This window comes from Pelodiscus sinensis, chromosome 2 (assembly GCF_049634645.1).
Source record: "Pelodiscus sinensis isolate JC-2024 chromosome 2, ASM4963464v1, whole genome shotgun sequence".
NCBI classification, from domain to species: Eukaryota; Metazoa; Chordata; order Testudines; family Trionychidae; genus Pelodiscus; species Pelodiscus sinensis.
The window spans coordinates 232,490,936-232,513,610 of NC_134712.1; the positions used below are offsets into that span (position 1 = coordinate 232,490,936).

General features: G+C 42.7%; 1 long non-coding RNA gene across 3 annotated transcripts in view; it reads left to right on the top strand.

Annotated features, from left to right (window-relative positions):
* The window catches only part of LOC102450663 (uncharacterized), a 190,074-nt gene that overhangs the window by 55,675 nt on the left and 111,724 nt on the right, over positions 1–22,675 (top strand). For all 3 annotated transcript variants that reach the window (XR_012902104.1, XR_012902106.1, XR_012902105.1), the window contains exons 3-5: positions 4,153–4,214; positions 4,781–4,907; positions 22,177–22,314. This is a non-coding gene — a long non-coding RNA (uncharacterized LOC102450663). The remainder of the gene's footprint in view (positions 1–4,152; positions 4,215–4,780; positions 4,908–22,176; positions 22,315–22,675) is intronic.

Genomic DNA, 22,675 nt, shown 5'->3' on the forward strand with positions numbered 1-22,675 from the left:
ACTTCATTAAAATAAAAATGGCCACCGTGCTGTGCCAACGATCAGCTGATCCGACACACTGCTGCAGTCTAGACGCGGCACGGTCGACAAGGGAAGCCTTTGTTGACCGCTCCGGTAAGCCTCATTTCACAAGGCATAGTGGAGAGGTCGACAAAGGCTTCCCTTGTCGACTGCGCTGCGTCTAGACTGCAACGCTGTACCGGATCAGCTGATCGTCGGCACACTATGGTGGCCATTTTTATTTTAATGAAGCAGGGATTATTTAAATCCCCGCTTCTTTGACTATGCCAAATAAACTATTTTACATGGCTCCGTTGATGGAGCCATGTAGTCTAGACGTAGCCCAGCTTCCCCTGCAACATCTGTATTGGGCTGAAGGTGAATATCTACCACAGATACAGGGGAATCTGGATTTGGAAGACCCTATTACCTGTTAGGTCAAGACTTTTGGCCTGGTGAAGCCTGACACGCTAGCCTGACACCAGGGGCTATCCTTTATTGGACTTCCTGTATACCCAGAAATGGGTGGATGCAATTCATGGCCTAGCCCAGGGGTGGGCAATAATTTTTACCTGGGGGCCACTTAAAATGTTTTGAAGTAGCCCCAGGCCACCCCAGAAGGGGTGGGCTACCCCAACTCCAGACCATGATTGGTCTGGGGGTGGTGGAGCCCCTTTGCCCCCCCTCCCCACTAGCATCCATGCCCTAGAAGAGGCTTGGCACAATCCCCCATCCCCAGGCCAATCAGGGCCTGGGGGCAGGGGAGCGCAGGAAGCCTCCTCCCACCCTGCAAGGAGCACATGAAACTTTGAATTGCTGCGTGCTCCTTGCAGGGCCAGGGCAGGAAGAAGGAAGCTTCATGCAGCTCCCCCAGCCCCAGGCCCTGATTGGCCTGGGGATGGCGGAGCGTGTGAAGCCTTCTCCACTCTCCCCCCACCCTGCGAGCACCACGCGGCACTTCAAAGCACCACATGTTCTCATCAGGGTGGGAGAAGGCTTTGTGCGCTCCTCCGCCCCCAGGCCCTAATTGGCATGGGAGCAGGAGAGCAGCAGGGCCTCCGTGGGGCAGATCCACGCACTTAGCGGGCTGGATCTGGGCCACAGAGGCCCTTTTGCCCACCTTTGGCCTAGGCAGAAATCTGAGTAACAGGAAGATGCTCCCTGTTGCAAGCTAGAGCAGTCGTCACCAGGAAGGAAATGAGCCCCTGCTATGACCAATGGGCAGAGCCTGCTGAGTGAGCCCCTTCATATGCTTGCTAGTCAGATGAGTGGAGTTTATAGCGTAGATTATTTACTACTTATTGCAGGAAAAGCCACAGTTTGGCTAGCTGTTGACCATGATTTTTGGCTGTAGCCAGGCCTGCCGATGGAGAGGGGCAGGAAGGAGGACAAAAAGGGCAGTTACCCTGGGATCTGGTGATTTATAAGGACTCAGGTCTCCTAGCTCCTGTTACTGCAGTAGTGATGGTGGTGGCTGGAGTTCTGGGCCCTTTAAATTGCTGCTAAAGCATCATGCTGTGTGCTTTGTGCGGCTCTGAGGACTGGGAGAGGAGCCCCGCTGTGCTCTGGGTGGTGCAGAGGACTGTCTGTCTGATGCCTGCTCCCTCCAACCGATGTCCCACCCCTTCCTGGAGTGTGGAGCTGGTTCCCTGCCACACCTTGCCCAGGGACAAATTTGCCATGAAATTTGAGAATATCTTGCAAAAGATCAAATAAGTATTTTCCATGATGTTGTTCAAGGGGAATGAAGTGAAGAAATCACTCAACCACATTTCCATCACATAAGGAAACACCACTGTAAGCTGGTCAGTTTAACGACTATCAAGGAATCAATTGATATTGATTCCATAATACTTTGCCTTCTTGATTTCAGATATTATCTTCACCATAACTTTGGATCCCAATATATCAATAAATTCATTGCATTTAGTTGATGAAAGATAAGACACATTCCCTCTTTCTGGATCGCCTTGTTGTCGCATGTGTTCTAAGAGAAATGGATCAAATTTGGTTAAAAGTTCCATGCAACCAAGGTCGTTTCCATTGTTAGGGCAGCGGTGCACTTCAGTGTCCCCAAGAAAGGCTAAACCTCATTCAGCAAGGAATCTTATTACAGCAACTATTCTCTTTCGGTCTTCAGTCCAGTATTTACAGGATCTTACCTTCATCTTCTCCAGTTCTGCGTCAATTCTGGCAGACTTCTGATACTGGAGCATCATTGACAGTGCACCAAGATGATCCTTCCACTGCTCATGAGAAGTAATTCTAGTGACTGCATTTTTCCAATCCTTATACATTGATTAGAGTAGTCACTGACACAGAATAGTTTGCACATCTAGCAATGCACTTTACCAATGTCAGCAGTTGCAATGTTATTGTCACTTTGTTGATCCCAGTATAGAATAGAGAGATGAGGTAGGTGAGGTAATAATTCGTATTGGACCAACTTCTGCTTGTGGAAGATACCATCTTTCAAACTGCATACCTCAAGCTATATAGCTTGAAAGCGTGTACCATCCACTAACAGAAGCTGGTCCCATAAAAGATATTTCTTCACCTCATATCCTATCTCTCTCAAGCATGTTAGTAGCACTTAGGCTCCTTGATGTGGAGCAGCTACCAGCTCTAGGAGACCCAGCTTCAGGAAGGCTTCCCATGTGGAGTAGGGAGCTTTCAGATAATTTAACCCCAGTAACATTGCCTAAGTAGAGAGAGAACAGATGATTAGAGAGACTTCTGCTTAGGACCGAACTTAAGTCCAGGACCAAGTACCATTCTAGATCATCTCTGGCAGGTGTTTATCTAATTTGCTCTTAAATATCTTCAGTGATAACCCTTTCTAGGTAATTTATTCCAGTGCTTAACCACCCTGATAGGACTTTTTTCCTAACGTCCAGCCTAAACCTCCTTGTCTTCAATTTAAGCAGATTGCTTCCTGTCCTATCATCAGAGGTTAAGGAAAATAATTTTTCTCCCTCCTCCTTGTAACACCCTTTTAGGTACTCGAAAGCTGCTATCATGTCTCCTCTCAGTCCTCTCTTTTCCAAACAAAACACACCCAGTCATTCATAATTGTTTAATGAATAGCATTTACAAACATATTTGAAACAGATGATCATGAATTGTTTATCATGGGTGTTATTGCATGTTAGTCATTTGGTATCTGTTTTTTCATGAAATAACCCAATAAGGCTGAGCCAAGGATTCCTGGAGCACTTGACCCCCGACCTTGTTGTGGCCAGCTAGGGCAGGGACTCGGGTGTTCCCGCTCCAGGTGCTCTCTTTGCACTGGACATTTCCCTGGCCCATTGCTCATTGCAAACAGCTCAAAGCATAATACAATTTATTAAACAGCAACCAATTTGAAAAAGAATAAGGTAAAATGAGAGGTTAAAGGAAACACATCACCCCTCTGTGGTATGGGCACATCACAAACCGCCATCTCTGGAATGTAAGGGAAGTTCACAGTCTGTTCCTCACATGTCCCAGGCCTCTTTCTCAGGCCCTGGCTGTGCTGCAGGGATTCTGTGGGTTAGACACTTGCTCTGCTAGTGGCCACCCACCTTCAGGCTGTAGGTGACAGAGCCCTTCTTCCAATTATCAGCCTCCAATCGGGGTTATGATCTCTCTCCAAGTCTGGCCTGCAAGAACCCTATGCTGGGCTTCTGCCCAGAGCCCCCCTCACTCCCTCCAGCAGCTCACCACACCCAACTCCAGACTGTTCTAGCCCCAACGTCAGCTCTGTTCTCTGCTGCTCTGTCTCTAGCTCCCTAGGTTGCATCTTTGGTCCTTCTGGCTCTGGTTTCTCCTCCTAGCACAGGATCTGTTCCTGGGGTCTAAGGACCCTGATTTCCTATTAGCCAGTCCCCTTTCCTTTGGTACTAGGAGCTAGCTAACTAAAAACCCTACTGAGTGTAAGGATCCAACAGTCCCCTTACATCTGCATGAGAATCTGATATGAGCAAAAATTCTTCCACTGCTTCAAATGAGTCCAGTGTTTTCTTTGTGAGTTTCAATCAGAGAATAAAGTGCATATTTTCTTATAATTGCCCCTTTTGAAAATAGACTTTTTCCAGAGAAACATCATCCCTGTTCCTGTGAATCAGTGTTCGTGTTTTGGCTATGAGAATGTCTTTTGCTGCTTTTCCACAGGGGGAAAAAAAAAACATTTGGGACCAGCCTGCATGAGGTGCCTCCTGCCTGTTCAGTCTCAGGTATGCGATCAGCTCCATTGATTCCTGTGGGTAAGCACTGCTAAGCATAAGAGCAGCAGGGCTGAATCCTTGAACAGAGGCTGTAAAATATTTTGCTTTTTGTGAAGCCTTCAGAATAAAAGTCTAGTGGTGTTGTTCCATTTTTCTCATAGTTTGAGAAACCTGGTATTATCAGTGACATCGTTATAATGACTCAACTTGAACAAAGTGCTTGCCGCTGGAATTTGGCATACAAGCCCTCAATCCCTCCAATGCGAAGGGCACAGTCCGAGGAGATTCTTTTCATTCTCTTCACTAGGCTTTGAATCAAGCTCTTAATTTTTAATAGACCAGTTCCAAAAGATGTTTGTTCACTTATTGAAGGGTGGGAGGGAGAGTGCACAACAATAAATGCCTAGAAGTTAGGTAGAAATGTTTTACTGTGCTTTCCTGCCCTACAAATGGCATTCAGCAAAATAATGTTTATCTGGTGAAACGCTGATCCATAAATTGGGACTACATGGTCTTCTGTTGGGGATAAAGTGCACAGGAGTCCATGTGAAGTTTCCACAATATTCTTCCTGCAGGTAGAAGACTTCTGAGAATTCATTCTGGAGATGGGACCTAGAGCTACTTGCTTGTATATTTCAGCGCAGTCATTAGGAAAGTTGGCTTTTATGTAGAGCTCTCTGGTCATGTCTCTAGTTTCTGGAGGTAAGTATCTTGCCATTTATTCTTACCATTTTTACAGGAACTCAGTCAAGTTACCAGTGTATGTCATTAGAAAGTACAATCTAACTGTCTATTTACTGATCTGTGAGGTGTGTCTACACAGCTAAGTTATTTCGGAATAATGGCTGTTATTCCAAAATAAGTATGCGAGCGCCTACACACCAATTCCATTATTTTGAAATAATTTAAAATAATGGATGGCTTATTCCGAGTTCTGTAAACCTCATCTGTGAAGAATAATGCCTATTCCAAAATAGATATTTTGAAATAAGGCGTGTGTAGATGCTCCACTTCTGCTATTTTTAAATAGCCCCTCACCAGGGCCATTCTAAGTTATTTCTGCTGGGGCTCATACCATGTCCACATTAGGGAAGCTTGCCTCGGTCTAATTTTGAGGCTTCTCTGCAGGCTTCTCTGGCCTGCATATTTATACCTGCCTCTGGAAAAATTCCACTACGTGCATCTGACGAAGTGGGTCTTTTCCCACGAAAGCTTATGCTCCAATAAATCTGTTAGTCTATAAGGTGCCGCAGGACTTCTTGTCACTTTTGCAAATCCAGACTAACCAAGCTACCCCTCTGATACTCTGCAGTGTAGAGATTCTATTTCAAAATAAGCTATTTTGGAATAACTATTCTGGAATAGCTTATTCAGAAATAACTGTGTTGTATAGAGAGAGCCTGAGAAATAGACTGGCTGGGCTCAAATCAAAGACTGAATAATAGATAGAGGTAATGGCTAAACTAATGGCTAAGCTCTAGGGCACTGGTTACAAAATGGTTCAAAGTCACTGTGAACATTATTAGCTCATACCTATGCAGTGAAATGAGTTTGTCATATCATTCCTCTTTCTATTGGACAGGTATCTCCACCACACAATTGCTGTCACACTTGGCTGCAAATGACACCTATGTTAGCAGTCTCAGTAGAGAGGCCAAATATTGAATGATCATAGTCCTGAGCCATTCCCTGGGCTCTGAGACTAAGGCTGTTGTGCATTGCTAGGGTGGTGAAGCAACCTGCTATTCATGCCATATCTATCATAGAGAACTTTACTTTCCAGAGCTATCAATATCTTTCATAAATGCTATTACATTAATTGAGAAAAAAATCCATAATATTGTTAAATTGGTGGGTTTGCTGAATAATTTATAAATGTTATCAAAAGTGAAATTTAAACACTGGTTTCTACAAAGGTAGATATTGCCTAATGATTTTTTGTGCCCATATTCGCAAGAGACCTGAGCCAACCTCACTGAGATCCAAAAATATCCCTGGAGAAAACTACATCCAGATTTTTAACTCAAGATTGTTTGTCTCAAGTGTACACCTGCTTCCTCAGCCATAACAGCTCTTTTACCCTTATGACACTTACAGTGAATTTTACTCACAATAAATGGCTGTCAAGGTCCATTAGTTTCAAACCACTTTTATAATCTGTGGCATACACAGTGCATATTTAAAACCAGTCTAAATACGAGTATACACAAAGGCTGTGATGGGTGATTAGATTTGGCTAGGAATGCTGTCTCTGAAAGAGTGCTTGTAATTAACAGTGTTAATTTTTAGAAGACAGATGGGGCCAACTTTATAAAGGATCATTTGTATCATTGCATCATGAAGATAATGAACAGAAGAGCTGTGTAAATGGGAGGTCACTGAAATAGGCATTGTAGAAATAGATTCATATTGTTTATATTTAGTAGTAATTGTAAATATTTGTTATTGCATATGGTCTTGGTAAAGATAGAAATAGGGTCACCATATTTCTCTAAATTGAAAACAGGACCCCTGTTAAGTAGTGATCCCAGGCAGCTCGGACACCCCTGCTTGCCTGACCTCTGCTGTGTGGGGCTGACGGTTTGAGCTGCCCGGCGTTGCCACTTGTCTACGCTGACATTGTGGACATCACAAATTTTTATGGCAAAACTGGACATTCGTCTCATTTGCTATTGCCTGAACATTCCTCTGTGCTCCTCCCTTGGGCAAAAGCAAATGGGACAAATGCCCAGTTTTGTCAAAAAAGTTGTGACATCCATGATGTCAAGTCAGACAAGCAGCAATGTGAGAAGGCTACAAAGAGGACTTTCCCAGCAAAAGTGTGATGCATGGTTATCCCACCTATAACTGCTATAATAAGCAAAATAGGAGCTGCCCGTTTAAAGAATAGGTTGGGGGGCCCAGTGAGTGAGCCACTTTGTTGATAGTGGGGATGCTGGTGCCAGAGGAAGCTGGCCTACAGCTTCAAGGATGTCTCTGTTTGCAAGAAGCTCCTACAATCAGGGGTTTGAATGCCACAGCAAGCAATGGCCTCTTTGGAAAGTGAAGGCACGTGATGAAAGATGTAACAAATTAGGAGATCCAGGGGTGCCAGTAGCCTGTGCTGGCCCCTGGGCAAGGTGTGCATGGGCCAGCTCTGCACTCCTAGATGGGGAAGGGCCTTGGGCAGAAGGGGTGTGACTAGGGCAGCCAGCTTTCTGTGCTGCCCAGAGCATGGTGCCCAACCCTCAGAGCTGTGCAGCATGGAGCTCTGGTGGCAATTTAAAGGGCTCAGGGCTCCAGCTGCCACCACTGGTGCAGTAGCAGTGGCAGTGGCTGGGAGCCCTGGGCCCCTTTGAAGGGCTGAGCACTTGGGTAACTGCTTGCTTTGTCCCTCTTTCCTTGTGGGCGGGCATGAGGAGTTCCACTGAGTCTGTTTGCTCAGGGCCTTTTTGATGGCATGCAAGTAAGCAGGCTACAAAATAGTAAAGGCTGGAAATTTGCTGTTTGAGACTGTTGAATGTCTGTGCCTCTTAGCAGAGCAGGCTCTCCTGCCCAGGGGCAGTCCTAGACTAGCTGCCAGAAACTGGCACCCTGCAATCAGCTCCCAAGCCCCTCAATGATATTGCACCACCATTTGGTGCACCATTTAACTTGGCGCGCTAGGCGACCACCTAGTTCACCTATATGGATGGGTTGCCCCTGCTCCTGCTTGCCACACAACGGATGCAAATTGAGGGTACGATCAAACTACAGCAAGTCACAAAGGCCACAGTGGGTTAATTAAGTATATTCCACAGCATTTAGAGAGCGTATCTGTTTGTTCATTGGAGGATGAGGGAAGGTGTCTAGTACTCCATCTGAATGATCAAGTCTAGGGTCTGATTCAGAAAGGAAAGATCAAAGCAGTGTCAGAAACAGAAAAGCCTCTCTCCAGAGTGGACAGAAGCTTTGCTATTTTGTAAGAACATGAAACAGGTAGCGCTGCAGCAACAAAAAATAAGAAAACTTTAGAGTGAAGCTGATGAAAATACTGCTTCTTTTTGCGCAAAAACCCCTTGCACAAAAAGCATCGTTAGAAAATATGCTAATGACATTGTAACTCATGCTAATGAGTCCATCATTAGCATACTGTCTGTCGCAAAAACCTGGTAGTGTAGACAAAGCCTCAGTAGTTAGGGGAGGTGTCTCTACTGCAGAGCAGACCGGTGATGTTGCACAAAAGAACAAGCTAAAAATAGTAGTTGGGAACACACAACTGATAATAGATTAAAGAATAGTTAGCCAGAGACTTAATAGACAGTCTGATTGGTGCAAGAAGGCCAGGATTAAAACTCTGAAGCAATCTGGGGATCTAGAGAGATCTCACATTGACCAAACTAATGCAGATCCTACAAACACATTATTTTGAAGAAAATGCCATTGATCTCTATCAGAAATTAACTAAGGCAGATTTCCTGATGTGTGCAGTGGATTTTCATAAAATAAAATATTTGTGGCAGTGAAGATAGTATACACTAAAATATCAGCCTGAATTTTGTACCTGTAATTTTCAGTTTCTACAGTTTATTTGGACTAGACTGAGACTGCGCAATGAGAATATTGAAACTGACATAAAACTAGTACTTAGAGAATTTAAATGTAGCCAGTGAAATTTTGTTTGAAAAATTGAATACTGCTTGTAGCACTGAAATGGAGCACAAGCAACAATGAATAACCTCAGGACGTCCAAGACCATTGCAGATAAATGCTACACAGCCTGTTTTGAAAGGAGAAATGAAAGATCTCATCACTGTCAGCCATAAACTGTCAAGGCCAAATGTGTTAGTTACTCATGTGGAGCTGAACAGTGACACAGTGGGATAACTAGCAATAGAAATGTTTGCTTTCCCCAAAATCCATGAGTTCTGGGAAGGACTGGAGTAGTTCCCCAAATATACAACCTGGAAAGGACAATTGCTGCAGAAATTCTTTCCAAACTACGAATGGGAAGAATGAATTGTAAGATGTGCTTTTTGCTGCCAATGATAGCACTGCACCATGGGCAGGACAGTGCCGAATGTGAGGTCAATATCAGTATGTGGGAAATAAGAGACTGTCACAACCAGTGGAAAAGGAGAGATCAGCCCTTGTTAATCTTCCTTGTGACTCATAACTGTGGGTCTGATGGCAGGTTGCTTAGACCAGCAGTTCTCAACTTTTCTAGATTCCTGTACTCCTTCCAGGAGTCTGATTTGTCTTGTATGTGCCAAGTGTCACTTCTCTTAAAAACTATTTGCAGGTGGTGTAGTGATTACAAAAGCTTTTTTCATTTTAAGCTGGCAAGACTGAAAGTCAAAACTATCTTTGACAAAGTTCTGTTGGCTTACCTTCTTCAAACGTCATTGCAAATACATTAGCTTCATCCTGTTAATTGACAGTTTCTCTGCAAAAGAAACTCAAAGCTTGGAGTAGATCACTATAGATGTGAATCCAAAAGTAATATATTGCCTGGAAAATTGATGAGAGGTTTTTTTCCAGTCATTTTTAATTTTTTTTTACAATTTTCATTGATGCTTCCAGCTATTCATTTAAAAAATCTACCCATTTTACATTGCAACCACATACACACTATGACAACTATTAATGTGCATGAATGCATCAACAAATGACACAGAGCACATTTAATACAATATGTATATCCACATTACATTACTGCATAATGTAGTGTATAGAGCCATACATATAAGTTACTGTCTGTATGAAATTTTAGTTTGTATTGACTTCATTAGTGCTTTTATATATAGCCTAGACAGATATCTAGATGAATTGATGTACCCTCACAAGATATCTGCCTATTAGCAGGGGTATGTATATCTCTGGTTTAAAGTCACTGATTTAAACCATACTAACAGGGAAAAACAAGAGCTTTATGTCATCTCACAAAAGTTAGGAATTTAGAGTCAAGGCTAAAATTCCCAGCTGGATCTCACACTGCACATGCTGTCCAGGTGTTCTTTTTAAGGAACTACCAGTTATCTGTAAGTTTCAGGACATAGCGTTTTGTCAATCCAGCATATTTTGCCTTAGCTAAATCCATTTTCAAGCACTTGTGGGTTGAAGTCAGATCCTGTCTGTTAGGTTATGTTTTTGTGGATTAATGTATTTCCTACTTTTCCAGATACAATTAAAGGATCTTCAGAGCTGTCCTTCCACTTAAAAAGGAGCTGAGTGTATGGGACACAAATTTTAAACAAATTGCTTACAAAACCACTAATCACCATCCCCATCCAGCTCAACAACAATGCAGCATTCATTATAAAATGACTCATAGTGACTCCTTACAGGGAAATCTGACAAATAACTATTACATAACCCAAGTAATAGGTTTTTTTTAAAAATAAGGCAGTTTGTTTTCTCCACTGAGGCCTAAATCCTGACCTCCTTTTACTCAATGGCAAAACTCCCACTAAATTCAGTGGGACTGAGATTAGGCCCTTTTGGCATGAAGAATGCCCTGGAAGATTAAAGTTCCATAGATTAAGACAGAAATGTACATGAGAGAAACATGTACTAGTGGTTAAAGCACAGTATGGAGTCAAGAGCTCTGGAGGTCTTTTCTGACTGTCACAGAGAGGTTTAAATAGACACATGGAACAGCTCTCTCATTAGAGTTAGTAATTTCCCCTTCAGGTACTCTAACCTTCTCATCTCTGTTTGAGGTAAGCAACAGCTACTCTGATTTAATTAGCACTGATATTATACTCCCATCTCTGTATCCCTGCATTTCTTTCTTTTCTCTTCAAGCATCTGAAGAAATGAGTTGTCTCACAAAAGGTTATTCCGTAATAAATGTATTAGTCTTTAAAGTGCCACCAAACTCCTTGTTGTTTTTGCTGAAACAGACTAACACTGCTTCCCCTCAGAAACCTATCACAAAATTGTTTGCTTAAGCAACTTAGTCAAGATCACCGTTTCAAACATAGCTTCTTGTTCAGGTGCGATATCTAGGTCTTACTTTTTAGAAGTGTTGAAGAACTGCAGCTTCCACTAATGTACTTGGAATTGTGGGGTGGTCCAGCACTTCTGCAAATCAGGTGCCAGATGAAACAAGTTGGGCCATCATAAACACAAGCAACCAAAATCAGTGGCCATTTTTGAAAGCAAGGGCATTATTTTCCTTGTGCCTCAGGTTCTTCAGCTGCAGCTTTAATAATACTTATATTAGGGGTGTGCTGAGAGCTTTGATTAAGATTTGAAGTGCATTTCAAGCTCTAGGGGATGTAGGTATATTTAATTAGAAATGGGCTGAGGAGGATGAGTTTTGGTTTTGAAAATCCGTGTGAGTCAGGTTTTGGTTTTGCAAAACCAGAACTTGGTGTGATTTGGGCCTTGAATTCTGTTTTATTTTTGCTAGTAAAATTCAGGAAGAAAGAGAAGTTAGAATAAAAATTCTGGTTTTGGCAAATCTCTGCATTTAATAGAATCTAGCAAAGGTATTGGATATGGTCTGTTAATTTTAGTTCTGGTATAGGATACTCAGTTTAAATGATATTTGCCTGAGGTGCACCTTCAGCAGTGGAGCACTTGTATTGACAGTGGGAGAAAAGTAGACTTTCTGCCAAAAGTTTGATAAGACAGTTTCTGTGAAATTGACATAAAGGGCCTGGTTGACATATTACCCCTAAGGGAATTTTGTGCCCACCCCCCAAATAAATATATATAAATTCTGTGCACAGTATTGTAAAATTCTGCAAATTTTATTTTTCTGTAAATAAATGGCTCCAGCCTTGCTCAGGAAGGTGCGAGATTGCCCTGCAGTTTGCCTGCTCTTTCTGGAAACAGACTCCGCAGTGAGGTAGCACCCGACCTTGGCACAGCCCAAGGGACAGGTTTGCCCCAGAAACATGCTGGGCCCCTTCCCTTTTGCACCAGGTGTACTATGTATGAAGAGGCAGGCTCAGCGCAGCAGGATCCAAGTATGGAGGGACCTAGTGTTTATGGGGTGGGGAGTCAGGTGTAGGGTGGGAGGGTTCTGTGTGGGACAGTCTGGGTGCAGGTGGCTCAATGGAGGTTCTGGATGCACAGGGGTTCATGGGGTAGGGAGAGAGTCCCAGGCACAAGGGTAATAGAACTCTGCAGATGGGGCTAGATGAAGGTGGTTGGGGCTTAGAGGTGGAGCTGGTAGTGGAGGGATGAGACTTGGCATGGGGATCTGGATGTGCGGGCATGAGTGTGTTGGGGGTCGAGGTGCAGCTGGTTGAGGCTTATTGGGGTGTTTGGGATGATGTGGGGGAAGGCTCATTGGGATGGGGGTTCGATAGGCCTGCTTAATGGGGAAGCCACAGCTTCTGCTGAGGGGAAACCGTATTCTGGGCCCCTCTGCCATCTTGCTCCACCCCCTTCCTCTAACCACTATTCCCTGCCCAATCCCCTTCCTCTCATTCCCACAGCCTCTTCCCACTGTCCTATCCTGTCTCCTGACTCCTACATTCCACTCCCCAGCCTATCCTTCCCCTGCTGCTTCTTCCCTCATATCCCCAGCCCCGTTGCTCTACCTGACTGGGGGCACTTAGGCTGTGTCCAGACTCCATGCCTCCGTCGACGGAGGCATGTAGATTAGCCAGCTCGGAAGAGGGAAATGAAGCCGCGATTAAAATAATCGCGGCTTCATTTAAATTTAAATGGCTGCCCCGATCTGCCGATCAGCTGTTTGTCGGCAGATCGGGAGAGTCTGGACGCGATGCCCCGACAAAGAAGCCTTTCTTCATCGACACAGGTAAGCCTCGTGAAACCAGGTTTACCTGTGTCGATGAAGAAAGGCTTCTTTGTCGGGGCATCGCGTCCAGACTCTCCCGATCTGCCGACAAACAGCTGATCGGCAGATCGGGGCAGCCATTTAAATTTAAATGAAGCCGCGATTATTTTAATCGCGGCTTCATTTCCCTCTTCCGAGCTGGCTAATCTACATGCCTCCGTCGACGGAGGCATGGAGTCTGGACACAGCCTTACTGTAGTAAGACTGGCTTCTAACCCACAAAGAAGGAGAGTTCAACCAGCAGCATGCAGCATCCTGTCATGTAGGCATAGTGGTGCCCTCCCTAACCTAGGCAGCTCTGCCCATGCAGAAATGAGGGGAGGTGGGCAGTGCATGTAATTCTGCTCAGCCCTCCCCCCATGCCTCACCTCTGTTTGGGTGGCAATGCCCCTTCTGCTTCCTCAAACTATTCCCATGGGCATTCCTTTCCCTCCCACACCAGGTGATTTACCTCTTTGCTGGTTGCTCTGGGTGTTGAAAACCACATGCAGAATTCCCCTGAGAGTAGCCTATGTACTAAACACCTTTAAACTGCATCTGGAAACATCAGTTACATTGACACCCACTTTCACATCTTTGACACTGAAATCATGGGCACGTGTGCAGTCATACATGGCTAGAGCTAGCCCTGAGTTGCACAGTCCAATTAGCATATGCAGAAATGATAGACTAGATGGGAAGCAATGTGGCTAAAGGGCCAGGACACTGGATTTGGGGATGAGAGGAAGTGAAATCCATTCCTGCTGGTGTCATTGACCTGCTGGTTGATCTCAGAAAAATAATTTAATGGCTCTGTCTCAGTTTCTCCATCTGTAAAATGGACATAATGGGATTAATGACTTTCTATTGTGAAGTAATTACTCAGTACCTTGTCTTCAAACAGTGACCAGTGCCAGGTGCTTCAGAGTAAGGGTTTTCAGAAATGGGCTTCTAGTAGACAGCAATCAAAAAGGAATAAATCCAAAATAAAACCAAAAACAGATGTAGCAGAAAGAACTACAGTGTTGGGGAAAAAAATCTTGAGTATTAAACTGAATTCCACTCCAATTATAACATCTCCCAGTTGAGTGTCTTCTACTTGAATCAGTAGTCATACCTCTTATCTTTTGAAGTTCAAAATGAAATTGCTCTTCACTGCTAGATAAATCCACTTGAAAATGTGAACAAATTTCTTTCAGAACCCATCTCTAAGTTTATCCTTAGACTTCAGTGTGTGCTGCTTGCTTGTTATCTCAGTGAAGTTTGGATAAAAACTGCTGCTACAGATAATGTATGTCTCTTCTCTTAGAACCTGGAAATTTTTTTTTACATGAGAATGAATGTAAGAATGTTTGTTTATAAAAATAAGAATTAACTCTGTAGTGGGAACCCTTTAAGTGCATTTACTCTTGCCACACTGAAACAGAGAATTTTGCCATGCTTTATGGCCAGATCCCTTTTGGGTTTTGTGCCATCGGAAGGACTGAAGTCAATTTACATAATTTGCAGAGCTCTGGAATCTAGATGCATTATTTTGACTGGATTAGGTTCTCCTTAGCGAAAAAAACACAGAAACAAAGAAAACTGGCTGAAAACAAAACAAAACCCACCCAAATCAGCTAGTGGCTGAAAACAAAACAAAACCCACCCAAATCAGCTAATGCTCAGTAAAATAGCAGTTTGTATCCCTAGGAAACTTGCTTATCCTACCTAGTAAATGACTTAGCAGACACAGGTTTCTGGAGTGCCAGAGGAGGTTATGCTCTGGTGAAGGAATATTCCTTGGCACGGGGGCTACGTCTACACTGGCCCCTTTTCCGGAAGGGGCATGTAAATTTCATGAGTCGTAGTAGGGAAATGCGCGGGGGATTTAAATATCCCCCGCGGCATTTAAATAAAAATGTCCGCCGCTTTTTTCCGGCTTTTAAAAAAGCCGGAAAAGAGCGTCTACACTGGCCCCGATCCTCCGGAAAAAGCGCCCTTTTCCGGAGGCTCTTATTCCTACTTCAAAGTTTTCCGTTAAAAGCATTTTCGGAAAAGAGCGTCTATAAAGCACTTTTTGCAGAAAAGCGTCCGTGGCCAATCTAGATGCGCTTTTGCACAAAAAAGCCCTGATCGCCATTTTTGCGATCGGGGCTTTTTTGTGCAAAACAAATCTCAGCTGTCTACACTGGCTCTTTTGCGCAAAAGTTTTGCGCAAAAGAGACTTTTGCCCAAACGGGAGCAGCATAGTATTTCCGCAAAAAGCACTGATTTCTTACAGTAGGAAGTCAGTGCTTCTGCAGAAATTCAAGTGGCCAGTGTAGACAGCTGGCAAGATTTTCCAGAAAAGTGGCTGATTTTCCGGGAAAAATGGCCAGTCTAGACACAGCCTGTGTGTGTGTGTGTGTGTGTGTGTGTGTGTGTGTGTGTGTGTGTGTGTGTGTACTAAAAAATATGTTCTGTAGTTAAAGGCAGGTCACTCAGGTAATATATCTTGAGTCAAACTCCTCCAGAGGAGTGGGGGACTGTGTGAAGGGATGAACATCTGGGATGAGAGGACTCTGTCCTGAGGTGCACATCAAAGATCTGTCCTGATATATTTAGAGGTGCAAAGAAACATCCTGGCATCCTTTACCTAAGAAATACACAGAGAGTGTCTGCTTCATGACAAAAGAATGTCAAATAGCTTTGAGTAAAAAAAGCTGGAGAGAACTTTGGGTGAGACAAGCTTCTTTGGCCAGGAAGGTAACTTGTTAAATTTAGGCTTTCAAACGCATGTTATGTGTTATATGTAACTGTTTGTTCCCATTTCTCACCCCATTTCTATTAGTTTAATCTTTGTTAAATAAATTACCTTTTGATCTATCATTGAACTCAAGCACTGTACATAGTACAAAAGCAGAGGGGGTCTATGGTTAAACTGGGGGCCACAGTTTCTTTGGGTGCAGAGAATCTGGAAATTTTGTGAGTATTCAACGATTAAGGCTGGATAACACAAGAGGATGCTTTGGAATGGCTTGGCTGGAGTGCATCTGTTGTCAAGGCAAAGGCAGGGCTCTTGTAGCCCAGATGGCAGCACTTGAGTGGCTGACAGACTGCCTGTGATAGGGATTTAGTACAAGCAAGACTCTCATACTGGAGACAGTTGATAACAAGAGGTGTCAGCCCTGGGTGCCCTGAAAAGTGCCAGTCTCCTGGTTCTAGGAGGTGGGAAGCGAGTTTGCATGGGGGGAGGGAGGGTGCTTAGTGCAGGCAAGAGGATGGAGCACAGCAAAGCACCTTTACTTACAGAAGTGTTTTATTAGGCTATAACTCAGCAGTGACACAGACAACAGGTCTTCTGAGTGTAGTTTGACCTACCATATTAACCCCTCAAGTGCTGGCTGGTACATCTCCAGTTTTAGCCTCAGAACTTCACCTAGGCATTAGGACAGGGCAGACCCCCAGAACACTAGTACAAGCTGAAAAGATTATTGTGTGTCACATTCTATTGGCTTTTGACTGTGCTGATTTTTTCCCTTTGACTTGTTTTTTTGGCTTTTCCTTTGTCTTCCCTTTGTTTTCAGACTAGTCCTTTACCTTTATATTGGACCTTTAATCTTGGCCTCACTCTTTTGTGAATATAGGCTGATCATTTCCCCCTCCTTTCTCTCTCTTTTTTCCTGTTTCCACTTTCTTTTTATTTGAGTTTTATTTCACTTCCTTTAACTCAGAGCTTCTCTCCCAATTCAGTTTGTTGACCAAAGAGACTACACAGATGGATTCCTCCTCCTACTACGTCTTCATTCTACTGTATCAGTAGGTCAATCATAAGATGTTTCAATGGTGGCAGTTTTAAAAGTCTCAATACAGTCTTGGCCATGAATTGTGTGGAGGCTGGGTCCACAGAAAGGAAGTTCATTTTTTTTACTTTTACCAACACTGACTCTCTATTGAATTGGACTTTTAAAAAGGCAGCATATGACCTATATTTTTGGTGCTCCAATTTGCACCTAAAAAAGCTAACTTGGGTTCCATCTGCCACCATTCCTATGGTTCTTAGGGTTACTGAAGCTCTGAAATTTACCTCCAAACGAATATTGAGCTATGATTGAGAGTGGTCAATTGACAGAGTTTTTAGTTTTGTGGCAGTTCTGAAAAATTGAAAAATGTGGTTTGTGTTGAACAAAATCTTTCTTTCTTTCTTTTGAATTTTCAGTCAACTAAAAATCTGTTTCAGAGAGGGGATTTGAACTTGGGTCTTTCCTTTAACTTCCTTTAGCTCAGAGCTCCACTGTGGCTGAGTTGCAATTCAGTTTGCTGACCAAAGTGACCAGTCAGATGGACCCATTCTTCTCTTTATCAGTGGTTCCACCATAAGATTTCTCAATGACCGTTTTAAAGGTCTTAATACAGTCTTGGGAATTGGGTTACAGAGAGAAGGGGAAAAGGGGAATGTCAGCACCACCACAATCTCCATGTTGGCTGCTTTATGAATGACTGAAACTATTTGTGCCAAACTCGTGAACAGTTTCAGATTGACTGAAACTGTAGCTTTCAGCAAATCATGTATTCATCCAAAAAAGTCTCCCACCTCTACCATGATGACAATTTTCAGTGAGCTGATCCTTCCAAGGTACTATGGTGAAATGTTAGCAGTTTTGTAAGTGGGTGTACCATGACTGTTTCACCTCCCCCATCCACAAAAGTAATCTGCATTTTCTCTACTATCTGCTATGGTATATCCAATGCACAGCCATTAGTAGTTCTTTAACCAGGGATACTGTAGTAATCTTTTCTCTGACTCTCTCACCGTGTATTGCCTCTTACCATAACTCTCTATGTTATGCTCAGGTTTGTTTTTTTGTGTTCTTCTTCTTGTTCTTTGACTAACCTTGTGGCCATTTCGATTTGCTTTGTTCATGCTTGGTGCAATTGTGCTTTGGTTCCAATACTGGAGGAGACATCAAATAACATTGCTTCTTTCCACCAAGATAACACAACAAAACCCCTCTTTTCTTTGGAAAATAACTCACAAAAGCTTTTGTCCTGTTAAGTTTCTTAAAACCCTTACAAAACAACAAGAGCAGCAACAACAATTTTTAAAATTTATGACCTTACCTAAGATGAAAAAAATGTTTTAAAAGGTGGAAGACTAAAAGGCAGGCTTCCATTGGTAAGCCAGGGTACTCATAGTTTAAACTTGACAAACAGGAAGTTATTTTTATTTCTTCTCAGTAATGCAAGGATTCATTTTATGGTAAACATTAATATACTTCAAAGGTAAAAAGAACAGGGAAAGACAAGCCTGTGCATGTGCTAAAATTGAAAGTCACCTTATCAGTGCTGTTTAATTTCAGGGCTAAACTGACAACTCTCCTGAAATATCTAGTTCAAATGAGTAGTTTACCATTGACTATTAGCCATTTGTTTCCAGTGTTGATGGAAGTAGTTTACTTTGTACCACAGTTCTTTCCTTCCTTCCTTCCTTCCTTCCTTCCTGCCTTCTCATTGATTGATTTGTTTCTTTTTTCTGTTTGGATTTCCTTCTTACAACTTAATTAGATTTTTCTTTATAAAACAAGCAAATCAAATATCACATTTCTAATATTATCAGAAGAATGTCAAATAGAATACAATCAATTTGCAATATATAGTGGAGGTACGTTATGGGACATACTTTAGTTTACAAGCATAAGAGGATGTTATTTGACAGTATGTTCTTTTACCTTCTGTATGGGCCATTCCTATAAAAGTGAAGAATTTGGCATTTGCTATAAATTAGCCTATTGAGGTGGTGAAAGGAGCATGATTTGATCTAGGCAGAAATAGCATTTGGCTTGATCCCTAAAAGCAGGAGATTCTGGCTGGATCCACAGAGACAGGGTCATCTCAAAAGAGACAGATCCCCCACTGATCCTGCAATTTCTTGCGTGTGAACTGACTGTTCCATCCCAATGGCCCCACTGACTTCAGCACTCCATGCTCATCAAGTTGTGAAGTTTGGCTGATGTGAACATTGTCTTTGATTCTTTAAATGCACAGTCACAGTCCTTAGTTTAGTCCCATTTTTTTCTTTGCTTGCCATAAATCATGACTGGGTGCCAGTACTGCTACCACGTTAGGCAGAAATTTACCATAGTAGTTGAACAGACCTAAGAATGAATGTAAATGTGACACATTCTTTGGCAGGGGTGCTTAAAGATCCACCTTTTCTTTCTTTGGTGATTTCCTTAAGCCTGTGGCATCAATTACATGTCCAAGGTATTCAGCTGAAAGTTTGAAAAACTCATATTTATCGCAACATACTTTCAGTCCATGGACTTTTAAACATTGCAAAACAACACCCTAATTTTGAAGATGATGTTCTTGATCCATTCCTATAACAAGAAATTTGTAATCCAAATAGAATGGATTTCCACTTAATCCCTTCAGAATATCATTCATGGATTTCTGGAATAAGACAGGTACTGATATGATATGGAAATGCAGTCTGTAGTAACAAAGTAAGCCATTTTACCAGGTAAAATGTGAGATGCCAGATCAGTCTGTATTTGTAGACTGACACACTGTCCACTACTAAAAGTAGCAAACAAATCTTCAATACAAGGTTGTAGATTCTGATCTATAGATAAAACTGGAATAAGTGTCACTTTGAAATCTGCACAAATGCAGATGGAATCATCCTTCTTTATCCCTGGTATGATGGGTGTAGCCCACTTAACATGTGCAATTATTGTCAAGAGTACAGTGTTTAGTTCAAATCATTTGCTGCCAGAATCTTCAGAGCATAAGGCATAGCCCTAGGTTTGCAATAATTTGACTGGCTGTCCGACCTGATAGTGAGCTTCACTGACAAATTTCTGTTCAAAGTTTTTTTCTAAAACTGTGCAGTATTTCATGAAGATCTCATGATCACCTTGATCTCAATCCAGTTCACCTTGGGCTTCTCAAGCCAAGATCTGCCATATAATGCTGGATATTTTCTTTCAGTCTCATACAAGGGTAAAACAACTAGTTGTCTATCTACTTGAATCTGGAGTCTTTTTTTAGACTCTCTTTTCTCTGGTACAAGTTTTTGAAACAATGGACATTTCTGCCAGAGGAAATTGTGACACTGTCTGGTGATAGATGCAGAAAACAGTGAAACTGCACCTTCGGAATCTATCTCCATTCTTGTAGGTGCTCCAAACAAGTTAATTGCCAGATCTAATTTCTTATTCCAGCTTCCGATAACATATGTAGTAGCAGGTTTTTATCAGTATCTCTAGAGTTTTTGTTTTCTTCCACATTATGAATGCCCAGCTTCAGTCTTCATAGTTGTCTTGGATCTCTAGGTCTTCTTGGCTGTATTGTTATTCTGTGTTTCTGGTTGTTGAACTGGGTGACAGGTCATGGTGATGTGACCTTTCTTCTGGCATTTCTTGAAAATAACACAGCAAATCCAGCAGATCTTCGCTGCTTGACTTGTGTACAACAGCCACATGGATATTCCCTACTTTCCCAGTGTCCTCTGTCTTTCCAGTTCAGGTCAACTCCTTTGTTCATATTAAAGTCCAATGAATCCTTTTTGAGGGTTCTATGGTGATAGCTATTTCAAAAGCATTCTTGAATGTAAGCACTGATAAAATCAGTAACTTTTTCCAAATCTTGACACTGAAAAGAACAATTGGTCAAGTAGGGCATCTTCCAATGTTATCTGAACTGCTAATGCTCTGACAAATTTCTTAGGACAGGAGTGAACTGTCCTACTGATGCTCATTTTCCTGATGTCACTGATGGAACCAATATCATTTTGCTACAATCGATGGGGCAGGAGAAAAACATGTTCTTGCTTTGCTGTAGTAAGAGTGCTGTATGCTTTGAGATCCGTCACTGTGGGAATAGTTGAAATTGCTATGAATGGCTGAGGAACACCAGCCATGATTCTAGGTGGTTGTTGAATTCACCAGCATTGCCCCAAAAGTTCCTTTTACTGCGCTCCTGTTGGACTTCTTTCACAATGAACTGCCGGCACCTAATTTCTCTCTGCTAGTTGTGGCTACACTGCAGAATGCAGTGGTTGCCCTTGGGCTTCCTCTGTTGGGTGTAGAACCTCAGTGCAGGTTACAGGCTGTTCCTCTGCCTGCTTGCAGATGGTCAGCCAAGATGGCTGTTTGCTTCCCCTTCACTACTTTGAACAGCTACAGCAGTAAATGAAAAATCCTTTCCCTTTGTTCTGTCTTTATCTGCACACTTCCCCTCTTGCTAGACAACTCATGTCCTGCTTCGAGGAAATTGTAGCAGCAATGTGACCTGCTGTTGGTAGGTCAGCTTCTCCTCCTTTTAAAAATTCTCTGCACACTTTTTCTTCTCCTTGTTTAGGCAGTGGGAGCACTGGATGCTCATGGGATTTAAATCCCTTGTTGCCAATATGCTATATGTGGACCCAGAAAAGAAGGAGATAGACACAGGAAGCTGATTAAAACACAGCTAACTGCCTTGCACACTTCAGTATTCCCCAGAGAAACTGAAATTAACATGGAAGTTGGGCTTTTCACTGGGGAAGGAGGAGTGCATTTAAAGGGACAGGAGATCACAGAAGCATAGGGGAGCCTGGATGAGGCCCACAGCAAGCTGAGAAATATGGATATACCTTTCTTTTACTCCCTCTCCCCACTAGTACTGACAAAACTGTATTCCCAAATCAATCGGTTATTTTCTTAGCACCCATTCCACTCTTCCTACAGATATTATCATAATCATTATTAATATTAATAATAAATTTGTATTAATTATAAGCAATACCCACCTACATTTGCCAGTGGGATTTCTTGCTGCTTTATGCAGCATTCAGCATAACTTATTGTTCAGAGATGATAAATAAGGGATATCTCTTGTGCTAAGGAACCCTACAACCCTACTCCCTTTCCCCCCACTCCCACAAATATTATACTTCTGGCTGTCATTTTGGATTCCCCCTTTTAGTCTTCTTGGATATCACTCCATGGATTTCTCCCAGGAGCAATGTTGGGATTATGTCAGGGATGTCAAAGGAAATGGCTTTGGCAACAGAAAGCAGATGGTAATAAATCCTTTGCTGACAAAGGTCAGTAATCCAGTCACTGTCCATTAGCACAAGCAGGTTTGATGTGATATATGTCACTTATACTTTGAAATCAGGTAAATAATCTAGAAAGCAATACACATATGGGCACCTTGCATTAACCCTTTGAATAACTTCTAAACATTGATCTAATTACATCTACACCATAGATACAATGGGCACTTCGCCAACCATGAAACTCCCAGACCGAAGTAATGTTTTCAACACAACAACAAAGAGCCGATCTTGTCCTTAACTCTGTGGATGAAGAATGAAGCGAGGTATTGTGCTCATATAACTTCCTAAAAGTGAGTTATCCGAGATGGAAATAAGTATTGTAGTCACCTTACTAAATGTGCCTCTGCTTATTTTCTGGGAAGACCCTGTGTGCTGCAATCTAGCCCCACAGACTACAATTGCCATGAGCCCTGCAGGAAAACAGGAAGGGAGTGACTTTTGTTTTAGAGATCTGAGTCTCTCCACATGTGTGGAGGAAGACTCAGCAGCCAATGGACTCTTCCCTTTGATTTTTGGAACAAAAGGGAGGCAGGCTGCTGTGGAGGAGTTTTTATCCACTTCAGGAGCTGTTATGTTACAGTTACAGAGTGGGACAGAAAGCCTTTGGAACTGGGATCTAGTAGGCTGCTTCTGATTGCCCTAAAGGGGAGG